The sequence below is a fragment of the Vicugna pacos genome, chromosome 11 (assembly GCF_048564905.1).
Source record: "Vicugna pacos chromosome 11, VicPac4, whole genome shotgun sequence".
Classification (NCBI taxonomy): domain Eukaryota; kingdom Metazoa; phylum Chordata; class Mammalia; order Artiodactyla; family Camelidae; genus Vicugna; species Vicugna pacos.
Window position 1 is genome coordinate 20,315,258 of NC_132997.1, and position 17,949 is coordinate 20,333,206.

The following is a 17,949-nucleotide window of genomic DNA, read 5'->3' on the forward strand; positions in this document are numbered from 1 at the left end:
CTTCCTGGGGGCCTACCTGCGTCAGCATCCCTGGGCCTGTGTTCTTCATCAGGAAGTTTAGATGGTGGCCAAGCAGACGGGACTCACCTGGGAAACTCCCCGTCTATATAATCCAGTGAGTGTGTGGGTTGACTAACTGCAGCCCAGGTGTGAAGTTGATCTTGCTACATTTCAAAACAAAACAAAACAAAACAAAAAGTTTAAGCTATTTTAATTCAATCATGAAAGTGGAATCTTCCTGACTGATATATTGCAACATCATTTCCATCATAAACGTACATGTGTGGTGGGCATCTACATACATACAACATTAAACAGCATTTTATACTATTCAGTGTAGATTCATAACATAAACATTCTTTCACACAGCCATTTCATTTTCATAACCATGTGTCTCAACTTCTTTTTTATGGTAAAATGTAGGTCTCTTTCTTTGAGAGTAAGAGGCCATGTAGGCCTGTAAGGAATTACAAGGTCAGAAAATCCACTCAATCTCAGAGCTCCCTGACCAGGCATCTTCAATGCCCTGGACTTTGATGTCCCTTGGAAATCTGTTAAAAATTTGAGGCAAATTCAGAGGACAGGCTGTGCTGGGCATCACAGGACAATAATGGCTTCCTTGCCTTCAACAACAAAAAGCCCGGGAAACTGATTCATCCTGAGTCCTAGTTGGGAACTGTGTGGGAGAAAAACTGAAAAAGTAAATGACCCTGCCAAGAAGAAAAGAACTGGGCAAGAATCTGGCAAAGAAAGCTCTTCCCGGCTGCAGACCAGCAGAATCTGGACAGAATGAGAAGCAGGTTCATAACTACACCTCGTGCCAGGAAGCAGAGTGGAAATCTCACAAAGGAGGCCACTCCAAGTCCTGTAAACACCGCAGGAAAGTGCTCATTAGGATTTCACTGCTTTAGGATCCCTGCACCCAGTTATACACGCCCTCGGTTCTCTTCACGACATTTTCCTTACTTACAGATCTACCTCCTTAAACCTTTGACCAACATAAAGTAGAGCAGATAGAATAACAGAGTGGTAGAAACAAAAACAAAAAAGTTTACTGTAACCACCACACTGAGGCTGTAAAATAAACTGAGTTAACCAATGGACAGGCATTGCTATCTCTGTAGTTAGTTTAACAAATTGATTTAAGAAATTCAAAAAATATTCCTCAGCCTCCACAGTAAAATACAATGTGTAGATCAGGTAATTGAAGCTTTACCTTTAGGGCAGTTTAGGCCCAAACTGAGAACCCAGATTCCCCAGTCAGCTAGTATTGAGCCAGAAAGGTCACATTTGAAACATGGGCAAACATTTCAGAGTCCCTTTCAAGAATTCATATCTTGATTGACACCAGAAGGTTTGCTATTTGGCATACTAAGTATCAGGAATAGCTTTTCATTGTCAAAATAGGTGGTTTAATTAACATGATATTAGAAATGAACTCTCATTGGTAAAACTAAAGGAATTTAATGAAGTGGACCAGCAAAAACAAATCAGAGAATATCCTCTTTCTTACAAGAACTAGGTAAGACTTGGGCGAGGGGCGATGTTAAGGCTTGATGCCTGGATGGTGCTGCACTGAGCCACTGGTTTGGCAATGTCTCTTAGGCTGCTGAGAACCATTAGGCACAGAATCCCCCCTTCTGCATGTCCGCATCACGTGAACCTTTCATGGAAGGAGTCGTCAAGTGCCAAGGTAGCAAGCTGTACCTACCCTGAAAAGGGGACTCTCACTGAGAGAGCTTCAGCACCCCAATAATAAAGCCACTCAGCCTCTGACTTCATTTGCTCCACATAAAAGAGGCAGCTCCAGCAGCCAAGGGGATAAATGGTTTGATTCAGGATTTCATCATTCACCAAAACACAAGGTTTGCTCAAAGCACTCTCTACAACCTGACATAAACCAAAAGTAACGTCAGCCCATGCTCCAGGACTGCAGTCACAGCCCAGGACCAGGGTACATTTCAGTGCTGTGATGGAAACCTCAAATCCTCCCCCTCATCCTACGGCTCCACTAGCAGAAAATAAGCAAAACACAAACTTCTCTCATGTCTCTCTAACCTCTGCAGAATCCAATGTCCACCCTTCAACTTGTCCTTTAAATGTTTCTATGTTCCTTCCATTCATCCTCCCAAATTCATCCGTTTCCTAAGTGAAGTCCCACTCCACCAGCACGCCCTCCCTAGTCCTCGCCACTCATGGAAACCACTCAGTTATGAAGTTGAGTTGACGTCTCACCTCACTGCTCCTGAATCACGAGGCTGACCCAGCACGCCTGCCGCCCCTCATTCTGACAGTTCACAGCGTGCTGTCCAGAACGGTGGCTTAACACTTTCCTGAATGCATCTCAGCTTCCCTCCAATTGACTGAAAACTCCTTCATCACATGAGGTATGTACACAGGTCTAGTATTTGGCAATGTCAACAAGACTTCATAAAAGCCACCTCATGTTTATTGAATTAACACAATTGTCAGATAATTGTTTTGTTTTGTTTTTTGACAAAAGAGATGGCTTGTCAATCTGAGCAGTGGCTGTAGCTGGTAATCTCATTTTCCTCATTTACTTAACAAACTACCAAGGGGTAATTTGTGTATCAAGTGGAAAGCAACATTATCAAGCAATCCATTATCTCTAAACCTATTGGCGAGTTTACAATACAAAGAGAAATACGGAGTAGACAAAACTCCTGGTATATAGTCAGTGCTGCACACTAGACAAATCTCATAACTTTATGAGGCCTCAGTGTTCTCACCAGTAATTCAGGAAAAATGCCTGTTCTGGTCTTTTTTACAAGATTGGGGTGAGGTGGGAGCAAGTGCCATGTGGAAAGAGCTAGGAAAACCACACGGTCTTATGCAAGTATAACCACCATGATTACTACTTGTTTTGATTTTCTTTCATCTGTGTTTGATTAGAATAGTCACATATCCCTTATACTTTAAAAACTCCTTTTTAGAGGAATTCAAAATTGTCATCATACATATAAAACATCTTCACAGAACCAGCACCAAGTCTCTGCTTTATGATGAGAAGCTACTTGACCGAACTTTAGTCTGCAGAGTCTCCTTGGCGTTTGTGCTGACTGTCACTAAGTTTTGAATTCAGTGAGTAATTCCCGGTGGTGTTTCCTCAATCATCCACGTTTGTCTTTTTCTCTGTTGTTTTCCCAACATTTTGGAAATGCATTTGCTATTTTCCCAAGTACAGTATATAAGCTCCTTGCCACCAGTTACCAACCATATCCTATGTCCCCTTATTCTCCCCTGGATGTTATTCTGTACACATAACAGATACACAATGAGTATTAAGGAACTACACGGGGCAAGATCAATAAACATTGTCTTTTAACAAATTAAACCACAGTTTTATATCTGAGTTAAAACAGGGAAATTTTTCCCTGGCACTACTGCACTTTCTTAAACTCTTAAATCTGTTTGACTTTTGTTGAACTGGGTCATTTCTTACTGTAAAGAAAACAGATACAAGCTTTCTACCATAGGCAGATTAGAAGATTGAAAATCACAATCTAAAAGTGGCATAAATAGTTCACAAGCCTGCTATTTCAAAAAAGAAAAAATGGTTTCTTTTAGCAGATATTTCCCCATCTTTTAACTGGCCTATAAACAACAGCCCCCCAAATAACTCAGCTATAATCCACAAGTAGTCTATTTGAGAGGGCCCACAAGAAAACTATGATGATCAAAGTCAGGGACTTTAAGAGTGCTGCACTGAGATTCTTCTAGTGAAGACCAGGGTTTGGTTGTCACCGTAAAATATTTCAGGTTAACACTTTTTTGATGGTGCTAACTGCATACAAGAAAATCTCATTGCCCTCAGTCTATATATTAAAGCAGAATCCTAATGACTCTCAGAGAGGCATGGTACCCTTCCCATCATCCCACTGACACTCCTATGACTCGTCAGTGGGTGGAGATGGGCGGTCCACACATGTGGGAAGAGTCTGGGTTCCTCACTTCCTAAGATGTTCTCAGCACCGCCCCAGCTCAAGTGTCCATCAAGGCCCAAGGATCTATATTTGAGTGGTGACACACAGTCAGTGCACCCTAGACATTCCATGAAGTATAGTCTCCCACCAGATATCCAAAGTGTGACTGAGGGAAAAAATGTAAAACATTGCCCCACAGTGTGCTGCACACCCGTTTCTTTCCATGTACTCATCTACCCTGGAGGGCACAGAAGAGTGCGTCTCAGGCCAGCAGAGGGCTCTTCGCCTGCACCTGCTCAACTGGCCTCAACACCTGGCTTGGGTGTGAGCCCTGAGGAAGGAGACGGTGAGTTCCCCTGGGAGTAGCCTGTGGGGCATGCCCATCCCTCACACAGCGCTGTCTGCAGGTGAAAGTTCTTGTATTAGAACTTCACAGCTTCATTTGAGGAACTAAATACTTGGATGGCATTTTGAGTTTATTTGTGCTGTTTTCATCTTACGGATGAGACATGCTTTCCATTCTGGCCAATAGAACATTTGAAGTAAGTACACGGCCCGCCCGCCTCAGGCCTGGGCTCCGGAATGCGTGTTTCTGGTTAGCCATGACCCCAGCTCCAGCTCATGTTCCTCCCACAGTGTTGCCTTTTTTCCCTTTTCACTCATAGCTGATTTTTATTATCTTATGTTATGCTGTCTTACTTTCTTGCTAATTACTGTAAATACTTTTTGGAATAAGGTGATGATAAATACATTAGTATTAGGGAAATGATGGAAGATCCACTTCTACTTAAACTCATTTGAACTTTTTCTAGGATCACTGGCTGAATAAAAGGTAGCTTCACTGGATAACAGACTAAATTGTACTTACAAAATTTTGGTTTGCATTGATCATTTAATTATTAAAAAACCACAGCACAACTGTACAGAACTGCTTTGAAACAGGGGAGATAAAAATAAGTAATCAGTACCACACACAGCAGCACCCACTGGGTCTGTTCTCCTTTCTCTGACTATTTTATGTGGGTGTAATCATAGCGCTCAAGCATTTATAATAACATAATATGTACATTTGTTTAATTATTGGATCATTTTCACACTGATAATTTATATCGCTCCCACAATCTTGACACAATTAACATTACACTGTAGCCATTTAATCAGCTCCAGACAGAACAGGAAAAAGTGACCAAAGCACCCCTGGTTCATATTTAAATAAGTTATAAACCTGGAAGGGTACACGGGACCTTTGAATGATGCAGGTTTGAACTGTGAGGATCCACTTATACTCAGGTTTTTTCAGCAGTAAATACTACAGTACTACTCAGTCTGTGCATGATTGAATCTGCAGGTGTGGAGGAACCACAGATACGGGGCCCAACTATACCATACAGGTGCATTGCCCCCCACACTGTTCAAGGGTCAACTGAGTATATAAAAATGAGAAATGCAAATGAATACTAAGAGTAATATCAAGAAAACTAAATCTAAAGTTGAGCGGAGGTCTTTGAAATTGTTTCAGGATAATATAAAGGGGTGTTTTCCTAAATCTGTGCTCAAAACAAGCACTGACATTACTACTACTGAGACTGCAAATTTGTGCAAATTTTGTGGAAGGGAATTGAGCATCCAATGAATTTAAATACTGATCCCTTTGGAACCAGCAATTCTACTTAGAGTTTTCTCTGAGGAAAAAGTAAATTAATGATATGTAAAAATATTCATATATTAGAATATATTTATATCAGTTATTTATGTTTTAAAAAGAGAAAAAAGCAAAATTTCCAACAACAGCAATACAAACAAACAATTGTGGTAGGTACAAATAAGCAAGAGTCATTAAAATCATATCACATCAAATGCCCTGTAACATTTTCTTCATGATATACGTTCATAGGTGAAAATAACAGGCTACAAACTGCATGTGCATTGTAAAATTAATAACCTGAGGTAATGACAGAAGAGGTCATTAGAACCACTCTTTTGCTGGAGACTAGAAAAAATGACATATATGTGTATATATGTGTGTGGTATGTGTGTATATATATGAATATATACATTTACATGTATATTTTTCTGCTGAGAGGCAAAGGGGAAGGGAGTATTACATTGAGAAACTGAAAAGCAAGAATCCAGGGGAGAACACACACCTAGGAAGTGGACACTCATGTTCACTTTTTTTCCCTGAGGGTTTCTGTGAGAATCTGACTGCAAGTTATGAGGGAAAGGATTGGAGGATGGTGATTCTGACACCTTCACTGTATGTTAGAATTCAAGAGGCCATCATACTACGAATAAAGGCAAACTAGAAGTAGACCAAAATTCAACTTCAAATCACCTAAATCCCTGAATATAATTCAAGCTGATCCTGGAATTTTAGTGTCCCAGATCCCACACAAAACCAAATACAAATCCTATCTGTAAACAGGTTATATCAATTCAGATATCTACCCAGCATAAAATAAAACATAACTGGAAGCATGCTGACACAAATAAAAAATTTCTAAAAATGAATAGAAAAATAACAGAAGACACACAAGTGCATCAGATATTATCAGACACATATTTTTAAATAATTATATAGAATCATTTCAAGAAAATAAAAGACAAAATGTAGAATTCCAATACAAAACTGTAAACAATTAAAGAACTGAGAAATTCTAGAATTGATAAAATAACCAAAATTAAACTAGGCAACAGATGTGTTTAAGGGTAGATGAGAAGAAGCTGACTATAGAGTTAGTGCACTTGAAGAGAGATGAACAGAAACCACCTAGGATGAAACAGAGTGAGAAGGCTCGCTGACCACAGAGAGAGTAAGAGACATACAGGAAACAGTGAGAAACTATAATGCATGTGCAACTGGCCTGACAGAAGGAAAGGAAAACAGACAGAGTAACACTGAAGCATCATCTGAAAAGAGGCCATGGCTGATGCCATTATAAAATGACAGAATACATTCGAGTCACTGATTTATGAAGCCCTATGAAAACTAGAAGAATAAATATAGAGACAACCACACTTAGGTACACTTGGTAAAACTTTTAGGGAAAAAAGGTAAAAATAAAATTTTAAAAGCAGCCACAAAAAACAGATTAACAACAGAAAGCAATAAATAGGATATTTTTCTTAAGGAGTCAGTGTCATCAGAAGCTATGAGGTATTGGAATGGTCTTACTGAAATGCTGAAATGGGCTCAGTCAAGGTTGTGGAATAAGAAGATGTGGAGCTCACCTCTCCTGGTGAACACATCAAACATACGTCTACATGTGGAACAAACCTCACTGAAAAGCTAACTGGAAAATGGCAGAAGGACTGGCGTACAACCAAGGCTGTCAGAAAGATACACAATTGTGTAGGAAGGGAAGAGAAGTGATGAGGTTGGGACCTGTGTTCTGGGAGGGAACTGAGTGCAAGGGAGATCATATGGGTGGAGCGCCTCCGTGCGGAGTGAGCAGTATAAGCCACAGATTGGTGGCCCCAGTTCTGGGAGGCTACGCGGGGTAGTCAAGCCCCCTTGGTTGGCTGCAGGGGTCACAATTATGGGGTATGTGGGAGGTGGGGTAGGGTGGGGACCAGGGAGAGTAAAGGTGGAGAAGAGGGGGAGAGTGGAGGCCCTGGATACAGTCATGCTGTGCACTAACTTCACAGGACAAGGAGCCCTCCATGAGATAAATCACACCTGGTCCTCGTAAAAGTGAGTCACAATGAGCAGGGAAGGGGAAGTGAAGGGACTAATCCAGACAAGAGGCCTAAAGCAGAGTGATGGTGGTGGCCCTTTCACTTCAAGGAAGGAGGACAAATTGGTGGCATTTGGCAAAGGAGTCTGATTTCAAAATTGCTGACTCTAAGATGCCAGTGGAAACCTGAGGTCAAGGCTCTCAGCAGGCAGACAGATGCATATGTGACTAGAGTTGGGATCTGCATGCAAGTCAGGATGTATGTGTAAAGACAAAGAGGAGGGGAGAGGGGAGGGAAGACAAACGTAAGGACTTTACCTTAAGGAACATCTATATTTTAGCAGCAAGAAGGAATAAGGAGAAAAAGTAGTGTTTTGCAGCAAGCCAAGTGAATAGGCATTTTTAGGAAGCCTTGTTTAAAACTGCCTCAAATCCTACCAGAAGTAAAGTGAACTCTCAAAAACTAAGAGAACAGGCAGGAGGGTAGAGCTCAGTGCTAGAGTGTGTGCTTAGCATGCATGAGGTCTTGGGTTCAACCCCCAGCACCTCCACTAAAAATAAATAAACTCAATTAACTCTCCCAATAAATAAATAAAATACGGAAATAAAAGATAAATCTTTAAAAATTATCTTAAAAAACTAAGGAAATAGACATCTTTTCAGAAAGATCTTAAACGGTGATGTGACTAGAAATTGAATAATAGAGGACAAAATAGTGGTAGAAAAATAGAAGCATATTTTCCAGAAATTTTGCAAGAAGAGTTAGTCCATGTAAGAGGAAACTGAGTAAGATCACATAAAACTCCAAACTCCCAATAAAATGAGAGAGTCCCAGCTCAGAATGAATAGGCTGGACGGTTGCTAAGGACAAGGAAAGGCATTTGAAACAGGGAAGGGCCAGCAAGAGGCAGTGGGAAATAAAACATGTGCTGCTCAGTGCAGGGTACGCAGGCAGCTCAGAGCAGGCCTCTCAGACGTTCGTGGACTTTCTCCAGTAACTGCCCACAGCCCTGGGTAGGAGAGCAGAAGGTGATGGCAGTGAGGGAGAAACTCCAGGAAAAGCCTGAGAAATGCTAAGATAGTAGCAAGCTTATCTCTGCACAGATCTGCTTAGTACAGCAGCAATGGTTCCAAAAACAGAATTTCCTAAATCGGAAATTTAGCATGACTTTTGTGCCTAACAGTCCAGCTCACACTGGAAGTAGGGACAGGCAACAGGGCTGTCGTGTTGAGGTTCCCGAGATATGGGAGCAGGCCCAGGAAGAGGTGATCCTGGTAGGAAGGCATCGTATGACATGACTGATGAACACACACACACACACAAACACACACACACACCCCTAATTCCTGGCACCGTGAGATTAGGAGATCCAAAGAGATCCAGCAAAGGTATGGATTGCAAAAACATGTGATCTGATTAAAAAGAAACCAACTCTAAGTTAAAGGAAGAAGTAAAAGGAATTTTTTGAAGGAAAAAAGTAGCTCAGTTTATCAAAAGGGCACGTAGGTTCAGACGGGGCCTGGAGGAGAGAGATCAGGACTGAATTAGACTGGGGGGAGTGTGATGTGTGAGTAAATGTCAGGGCTCACGGTGGTGACCACCCATGAGAAGAAATAAGTAAAGAGCACTGAGAGCAAGGGCTAACTTGGACCAGTGCCATTTATTCAAAAGTCCGCTGGTCCCTCTGCAGGTACCGCACAGCCCTGTGCGGTGAGAGACAGATCTCTGCTCATTAGCATTCAGTCTCAGAATCAGATACTCACAAACCTCAAGCTGAGGGGGAGAATATCCAAATACCTGTAATGACACTTGCTTCACTAGAAGGAAGTATTGCAGGAAACTGCATTTGTGGTTTTTCAAGGCAGAACTCTCCTCCCTCACAATCCAGGCTTCACACACCAGAGCCTAGATTTTCTCAAAGGTTTTAGCTGAAGGTGAAGTTTGACAATTTGCTTCAGGAAAACGGAGACCAAGCAGAAGCAGCACATATGTTAAAGCTGCCTGCTGAGTCTCTTTCTCAGAAAAAGAAGTTTAAATAAAGGGTCAGACTTAAAATTTATCATCCACCATGAGTAGCAGCCTGGAAGTAAGGTAAAAATCCATAATGAGCTCTACTGCTTACACACGAGGGTGTGGATGGTGCTTCCAGGGAAACTGATGGGACAGCGAGCAGACTGTACTGCCATCACGGCCACAGCTGTTATCACCATCGTTCAAAGACAAGGCCTGTGCTCACACATCACTCTCCAGAGCTCAAACATCACTGCACAACACAGAGGCTTCGACAAGCCATTTCTAAAGACCAAGCACTCATACTAATGTACCAGTTTATCCATATGATCCATGTACAGTCCCCTGGGAAGACAGTTCATTAGCTCAGTCTTGTTTCTACAACATATTACTTATTTTCTGAAGTTATTAACAAAGGAAGGTTCCTGTTAGAACTTGTGCATTTGCCTTTGACCATACTTGTCAATCGCTATTATGTTTGTATTCATAGACTAATGATTCTAAAACACATTCAAAGACCTCTGCATAACAGTGATGGTGGTTAAGAGCAGACATTTCAGAGTTCAACAGACTGAGATGGGAACCATTTCCTACTAGTTACAATATCCAGTCTCCCTCTAAAACAGATATTAATAACTAATACCTCCCAGGGGTGTTATAAGGTGTTATAATGATCAAATGACATATGTAAAATCCTTAGCAAAGTAAGGACTTCAAAAAATGTTATTGTTATTTGAGGTCATTAGAGGTCATGGAGTTGGACATCATTTACCAGTGAGGTAACACAGTAAGAGTTTAGAAACAAAATCAATTTTCATCACCTAGCTCAGTACTCTTTAGATGGACTTTAATTTCAAATTATTATTAAACATCACAATAATATTAATTAAAGTCATAATCCAACAAGGTTCTGAGAAGGATGTGCCTTAACTGTGTTTTGCTTGGTCTTAACTTGTGAAAACTTTTCTCATGCTTAAAGACACTGCTTCTTGTTTGTAACTAAGGAGAACATGGGATGAACTGATGTCTTGTTTAATCAGTGGTCATATTATGCTGGGTGCAGAAAAGATTAACCAGTTTCCGTCAGTACCGCACGGACCACGTCTGATGGATGGCTGACCTTAAATCTGCATTTGTAGCCCATCACATCTGTAAGAATCCATGACCTTTATATCTTGACATAAGCTCCTTGACATAAGCTCCTTAAAAGTGAAATAATATTTCAATAAAAGTGAATCCTTTAGCTAAAGGACATAGTCGTCTAGTAAATTCAACTTAGTGAAAATTGTTTTATCTAAAAAAGGAAGGTGTGTTTGCTTAACCTAAAACTCAGCTGAAGGGAGTTATCCAGAGCTTTAACTGAGAAAGCACTGGGTGGGTCATAAGAGTACAAGAAACCTTTAATTTCATCAACATCACCATTCAAAATATTGGATTAATTTCTCCAATATGATTATATCCTTAACTGTATCCATATTTGTTTTCATCTGTACTTGGAGAAAGAAAACTACAGTTACTATTTTCCTGGTAATGTAGAAAGCATCTTCCATTTCTCTCCAATTTTAAAAAAAATTGCTAAATGAACAAAATTTTTAAATTTTTAAAATCAAAACTATTACAATTAATTTTCCAGTGAGTATATCTTGTGGTGCTGAATTTTAAAATGTCTTCCAGTCACTCTGTAAACTTGTAAATTATACCTGACCTTAAACTACATGGGTTTGAACTGCATGGGTCCACGTACATGCAAATTTTCGCAACAGTAAATACTGCAGTACTACCAGTTGGTTGAACTGCAGATACGAAGAGCTCACTATAAATTATTTGCGGCTTTTAGACTATCGGAGGGTAGGCCCTCACCCCCACATTGTTAAAGGATCACTGCTATCCCATTCTGGGAATTCTCTTTCCATAATTTGAAATGACCAGAAAAGGGCAGAGCTACACATCCGATACTTGGATCCCTGTGCATGAACAAAAAGAAACTCAAAATGAAGCTGAGTTCTATTTTTGACTGAAATTTAGCACCTCAATGGCCATATTTGCTGAGCATAGAGATATGCCAAGAAGAAATGGCAACCTAACTTCTCTTCTGCACAAATAGGGGAATAAAAATTAACACTGCAATAGAATAAATGCTGGAGAATAAATGTAGTAGAAATGCTTGGCATTAGCAGAAAAAGAAATGGAATAATCTGACATTAATAGTACCTTGCTTATTTTATGCATACACATAAAATGTGTGTACCAACAATTATGTAGTACAACTAAATCGCTTACAAATCAAATCAGAAATACTTGGTATGTGTGATAAGGGTAAAGATAGAAAATTTGTAAAAATCAACCTATAAAAATAACTTTATCTCTGTCTGTATATGCATTCCATAACAACTGCTTAATCTAGAATACATACCCTGTAGACAAGATTATTAAAGAGGTTGAAAATTCTTTCTCTCTGATTGAAAGTTTGATAAACTCGTAATTATTTTATTCTCAGTCTTAAATATTCTGTAACTTCAATATTCCATAACCCCTTAGCTTCAAAAGTAAAATTCAGAAGAACACGCTTATAAATATATAAAGAAAGAAGCAAAAGGAAGAAATATCCCAGGGATTAGGCCTGGGGCCACAGCGAATACTGGGTAAGATTATATTTGATACACTTTTTTTTAAAGATAGGGATTTATTCAGTACATTTCTAGGTTTGAATATCTGCATTTTACACCTCAACTTTTTTCAAGTAAGAATAATGAAACTATTAAACAGAGAAAGTCCCCGTAAGAAATTAAAGGTGGCCTTAGCTCTATTGAAGATTCTATCAACTGCCTGGAGACCAACTGCCTCTCTCTCTTTCTCTCTCTCAGCTGGGCAGTTTCTTAATCACACACAAACGGTGGACCAAAGCCTTAATGAGCAGTCTGGGGAAATGTTCTGTCATTACGCTGAGTTCTAGCACAGCAGCTTTCATTAGCTGAGCTAAAACTCTTTGAGAATTCAAAGGTAGGACCCCCTTGGAGTCAAAGAAAGAAAGGCAAAATGCAGTTTGCATATCTAGGCAGCAACTAATATTCACAGAACAGATTTTCTAGAGTGAGGCTTTCCCAAACCTAGCTGATCAAAAACTCCTATAATACAGAGTCCAACCTCAGACATAGCCCACCAGACATTCCAAAAGTGGAGCCCCAAAATGAGAATTTTAGAAGCTCTCTGGACAGCACAGCACCGTGGCAGAGAGGAGCAGTGGCTGAAGCTACAGACCTAGCCAGGAGGTGGCTAAGAAAGGGCCTTGTGAACCATGAACAAGAGCTTTGGGGTTGCCCTCAGCTGAGGGTGAAGCATCTACAGCAAGTGTGATGTGATCACTCCTCTAAGTGAGAGGAGCTGGGGTCAGGGGACCAGAGTGAAACCATGGAGGCTAATAAGGAGACATTACATTTGTCTAGAGGCACAAAGTTTACTTGCATCAGAGTGATGACAATGGAAAAGAAATAAGGCCAGAGTTTCTAGACCCTTGATCCTTGAACAACCCAGGTTTGAACTGCACAGGTCCACTTATACACAAATTTTTTTCATTAATAAATACTTCAGTAGCACAGAATCCACAGATTGAACTGTGGGTGCAAGTGGACGGACGCCTATAACCTATAGGAGGATTCTCCACTGCGCCCCCCTGCATTGTTCAAGAGTCAACAACATCTTTGAATCAACAGGCTTCAGCAGTAGACGGGCAATGGAAGGTGAAGAAAAGGCACGAGACGTGGAGTCAGCTTTCTTGGGTTTGAATTCCATCTCTGCCACTTATGACTTAGCAAGTTACACCGAGTCTCAGTTTTCACATCAGAAAATGGAAGTAGGATTAAATAAATTGTTTAAATTAAAATGAATCAAGTTAAGTGATCCATGTGAAACACTCAGCACTGTGCTTGGCCCTTAGTAAGCACTGACAAGACGTTGGCTGCTATTCATGGGTTTTGTCATTAATGATGTTGTGAAAAGATAATCACTGAGACCTACTCTGGGCAAGGCACTGCGAAAATAAAAAAAAAAAAATTTTTTTGAAAGGGGAAAACAAGCTTCCCTGATGACAAGTATGGAGTCCCAAGACCACTTTCCGTTCCCCCATGACAGCTGCTGAGGTATTTACTTACTTATTTTTGCAAAAGGGAGAAGTGCTTAAGTGTGGAAACAATTTAGTTTTGTTGCTGTAACAGAAAAGAACAAATCTGACTCCATATTAGATCTGTTTCTCTGGCTTTAACCCTGTGCCCTGTTCTCTAGGCTTAGTTTTGCTAGCTCTGCACATTTTGTAAAATATGTTGCCTTTAGCCTGAAATATACAGGAGAGTCTATTCTCAAGGCTCTGACTTTTAAGGATATTGACACTTTTGCACTTCTATAAAGATGACAAGTTACACAATAGAAACTAACATTTGTTTTGTTAGAGGCTTTAAAGGGGCACCATGACTTGACCCACGTGGGCAGCTACAAAAAAAAAAGAATTCCTACACCAAGAAGTTTGTAACAACCAACCACACCTTCTCCCCTTTTTAGTAAAAGGAGCCTGAATTCTGACTTTAGGATGGTTCTCCAAGACATTAGTCTGCCATTCTCTTGGTCTGCCAGGTTTCTGAATAAAGTCGCAATTCCTTGCCCCAACACCTCTCTCCTGATTTATTGGCCTATCATGTGACAAGCAGAACGAGTTTGGACTCGGCAACATTACCATGATCCTCAATGCCACAGATCATTGCAGTATGAATATCCTGGCATAAAGAAACTTGTTCCAATTTTCCGACTCTCTCCCCCGTTCCTACCAACTGGACTGGCAGAACCAAATTAGACCCATGTGGATTCACATTATCTGCATTTGCCATGGGACTAGTCACTCCCTCTCCCATTCTCCTGCTTACACTGGGGAGAGCATCACCCACCCACAGGTCTTCACTGCTATGTCCAAAGTGAGTCTGAAGCTCCTGCTTTGTCAAGATATCACTTTAAAGGGTGTGCCTATAGCAGTTGTCAATGGCACTGGCACAATATTGACACAGATTGCTGCCCAATAAATCTGGGACAGGTTCTTAAATACCAAGGCAACATATCCTATAGAGAGAGTAAATTTTTTCTTATTAGACAGCAAACCAGATGTTATACTTCTCAGTATATGCTTTCCCACATACTTTGAAAGTCAGCATACATAGACAGCTCTCTTTCAGTTTAGTAACTTACAGCTGGGAAGGGGAGGGATTGATGGACCAATGGGGGCCCCTCAAAGACCTTCTGCTACATCGTGCACAGATCTCAGAACCCGTGTCCTGCACACCCTGTTTGCAGAGTATTATGCCAAGACCAGCACTCTAAGGTACATAACACCCGATTTCTCCTCGAACCTTGCCTTGGCTTCTGCTGCCATCTATTCGGAATCTGAAAATCACCTCTTACTACAGTTGTATTTGTGTTTGCAGCAGAATGCTAGAAATAAAGGCTTTCTCCTCTGCATGGTGGGACCTGAGAACTCCATCTCCTCTTGTCAGAAGTCCTCTTCTCCAACCACCTTCAGTACATGTATAGACAACATACAACCAATATTTACTACAAAATGGGGTGATTTTCAGACTCCAAAAAGTTCCACTAATGCCAACTCCCAACCTCAGTTATATTTTGGCTTTGCATCGGATGCTTCTTTTTCAAGGATATCCTATTTTTGTGCCCCTGAAGGGGTCACTAGGGCCTTCAATACAGCCTAACTACCTTGAGAAGCCTGGACTTAGAACAAGATGGTGACGACAAGCAGGCACCTCACTCCTACCCGCAGGCTTAAATGTGGGCTCTCTCCAGACTCACAGACAGCGGGAAGCTCCGAAGTATTTCTGACCTGCACCCAAGGTGCATCCCTTCAGCGCTAATCAGAACTGCCCTCCTCCCAGGCAGCTGCCCCCGAGGGAGCCAGTCACGCCAGGGCCTTCACATAGAGCATCGTGGCAAAAATTCTCATTTTTAAAGTTCTCATTTCAGGGCAGTATTTAAAGTACATCTTCAGGTCCTTATTTTTCATACAGATTTCTCAGGCTAAGCTCCACATTTCCTAGGCTGTCTTCCATCTTTGAATCCCTAATATCTACTGATAAGAATCCCCAACATCCTTTTCAAACATCTTTAAAAATAGCCCAAGATTCTTTACAGCACATTCACCTGACCCGGAATTAATAAGATTAATTTGTTAAAGAAATACTCATTACCCAATTACATTGAATGCTCTGGACCATTAACCAAAAGAACATGGGGAAAGTGGAAGAAGTGTTCCCTTCTCTAACAGAGGCAGTATGGCTTGGGGGCAAACAAATTGACATGAGTGTACAGGTAAGTCACTTAACTTTTGTGTCAACTCTGCTCCCAAGCCAATATCCTCAACTCCCCCCTCACTAACCTTCAGATGTATCCATCCCCATGGGTAAAACATCAGCTTGAGATCAGCGCACTGTTTTGCTGCTACCACACCTAGTGCTGGGGCAGAGGCAGCATTAACCCATCACGTCCCACCTCTGCCTCCACAGGCACCCCTCCATTCCTCTAGTCAGCCCGCAGTCCTGGTTCTGTGGTATCCAAATGAAACATTTTCCACACCACCCGGCCTCACAGACCTCTTCTCACCCAATGCAGAAGTCAGCGTCTCCCAGTTTGTAGAGAACACTGAATCCATCAGCACACCCTCACTTCCACAAGCCACCTAGAAAGCACTGCATCCTCCTTTCCATGTTTGTTTTTAACACAGGTGCTCCTATTTATATCCCTGGCAAACCCCCATGGGGGTTGCTGTGCATCCTGCCCCTTTTGGCTTTCTCTGGACCATACACTACCCATTCTCCTTTCTCCCCTAAATCTGCAACATTTCCTGCTCTATTGGAGCCTTGCCATCAGCATCTACACAGGTCAATACACTCCCAAGCTTTTTTAAAAAAATAGTTCTCCTTCCCCACTCATAAACCACCCAGTTCTTCTTTCCTCTGACACAAAACCTCCAGAGCTCATCCCACACCCACGTTGACCCACCTCCCACCTCCTCGGCCTGGGACACCCGGCCAGTGCCCACTGCAACACACTCCAACTCCTCTCTGTATCTGCAAGGTTATTAACAATAATTTTTGGCAAATGCAATGACTACTTTGCAGTCTTACTCTTACCTGACCTCTTGGCAACATTTTACATCACTTAATATTCCACCTGACTTTTTTAAAATCACCGTCTCTGACCTACCTCTCTAACTGCTCTTTATCTGTCTCCTCATGACCTCCTCCCTGCCCGCTGCATAAATGTTCATCTCTATGTCAGGCCCTTATTGATTCTCACCACAGGCACTTTTCAGTGTATAACAGCTTCAGGTATCAGCTACACGATGAAGATTCCTCAATCTCTCTCCCCCAGGCTGTCTCCTGACCCCTAGACACAAATAACCAATTACTTTTACATTTTTTTCAGTAGATTATCCTCAGTTTCAGTAAGACCTAAAGTGTGAACTAACACTTCTCCCAACCTGCTCCTCTGTGCTTTACACAGTAAACAGCATCCCCCTCTACCCTATCATTCAAGCCAGAGATCTGGGCATATATCCTTGTTTCTGCCCTCTCACTCACCTTTACACGATCAGTCAAATCCCCAGGGCTTGTCATTTTGACCTCCTAAGGTAGTGTTTCTCAAAATGTGGTCCCTGGACCAGCAGCATCGGCATCACCTAGGAACTCGTTAGAACTACAGATTCTTCAGCCCCACCTCAGACCTCCTGACTCAGAAACTCTGGGGGTGGGGCCCAGCAATGTGTGTTAACAGGCCCTCCAGGTGATTGCAATGCCCGCTCGAGTTGGAGAACCACTAATCTATCGATATCAGCAGAACTGCCCTTTATTCAGGCCCACCACCACTTACATGGTTAAGAGCAGTTCCTTCCCTTCTCCTGGATTACCGCAACATCTCAGAATCTTCCAGCCTCCAAGTCATACCCACAGAACACCCCTTGGCCCACACTCCACAAACACCCAGAATGCTCCCTCTAAAACACAGATCTGATCACATCACACTCCTCTGCCTACAGCCCTCCAGCGGTTCCCTGCTGCTCTGAGGATTGAGTTCTGATTCCTAGACCCAGGTTCCAGAAGCCTCCACACTGACCACTCAAAATGCAGCTCCTGTACCCCCATGAAATACTGTGCCACTGCCTCTGCTCATCCAGCAGCCCCTTTGACAGTGACACAGCACAGGGAGAGCGCCTGCATTTTTTATGGGAAAATTCAATAACTATTATGTGACTGGCTGGTGACCAGGCATG

At 41.7% G+C, this 17,949-nt stretch overlaps 1 pseudogene; it reads right to left on the bottom strand.

Moving 5' to 3' along the window:
- LOC140699887 (formin-2-like) overlaps positions 1 to 17,949 on the bottom strand; it is a 130,841-nt pseudogene that overhangs the window by 82,652 nt on the left and 30,240 nt on the right.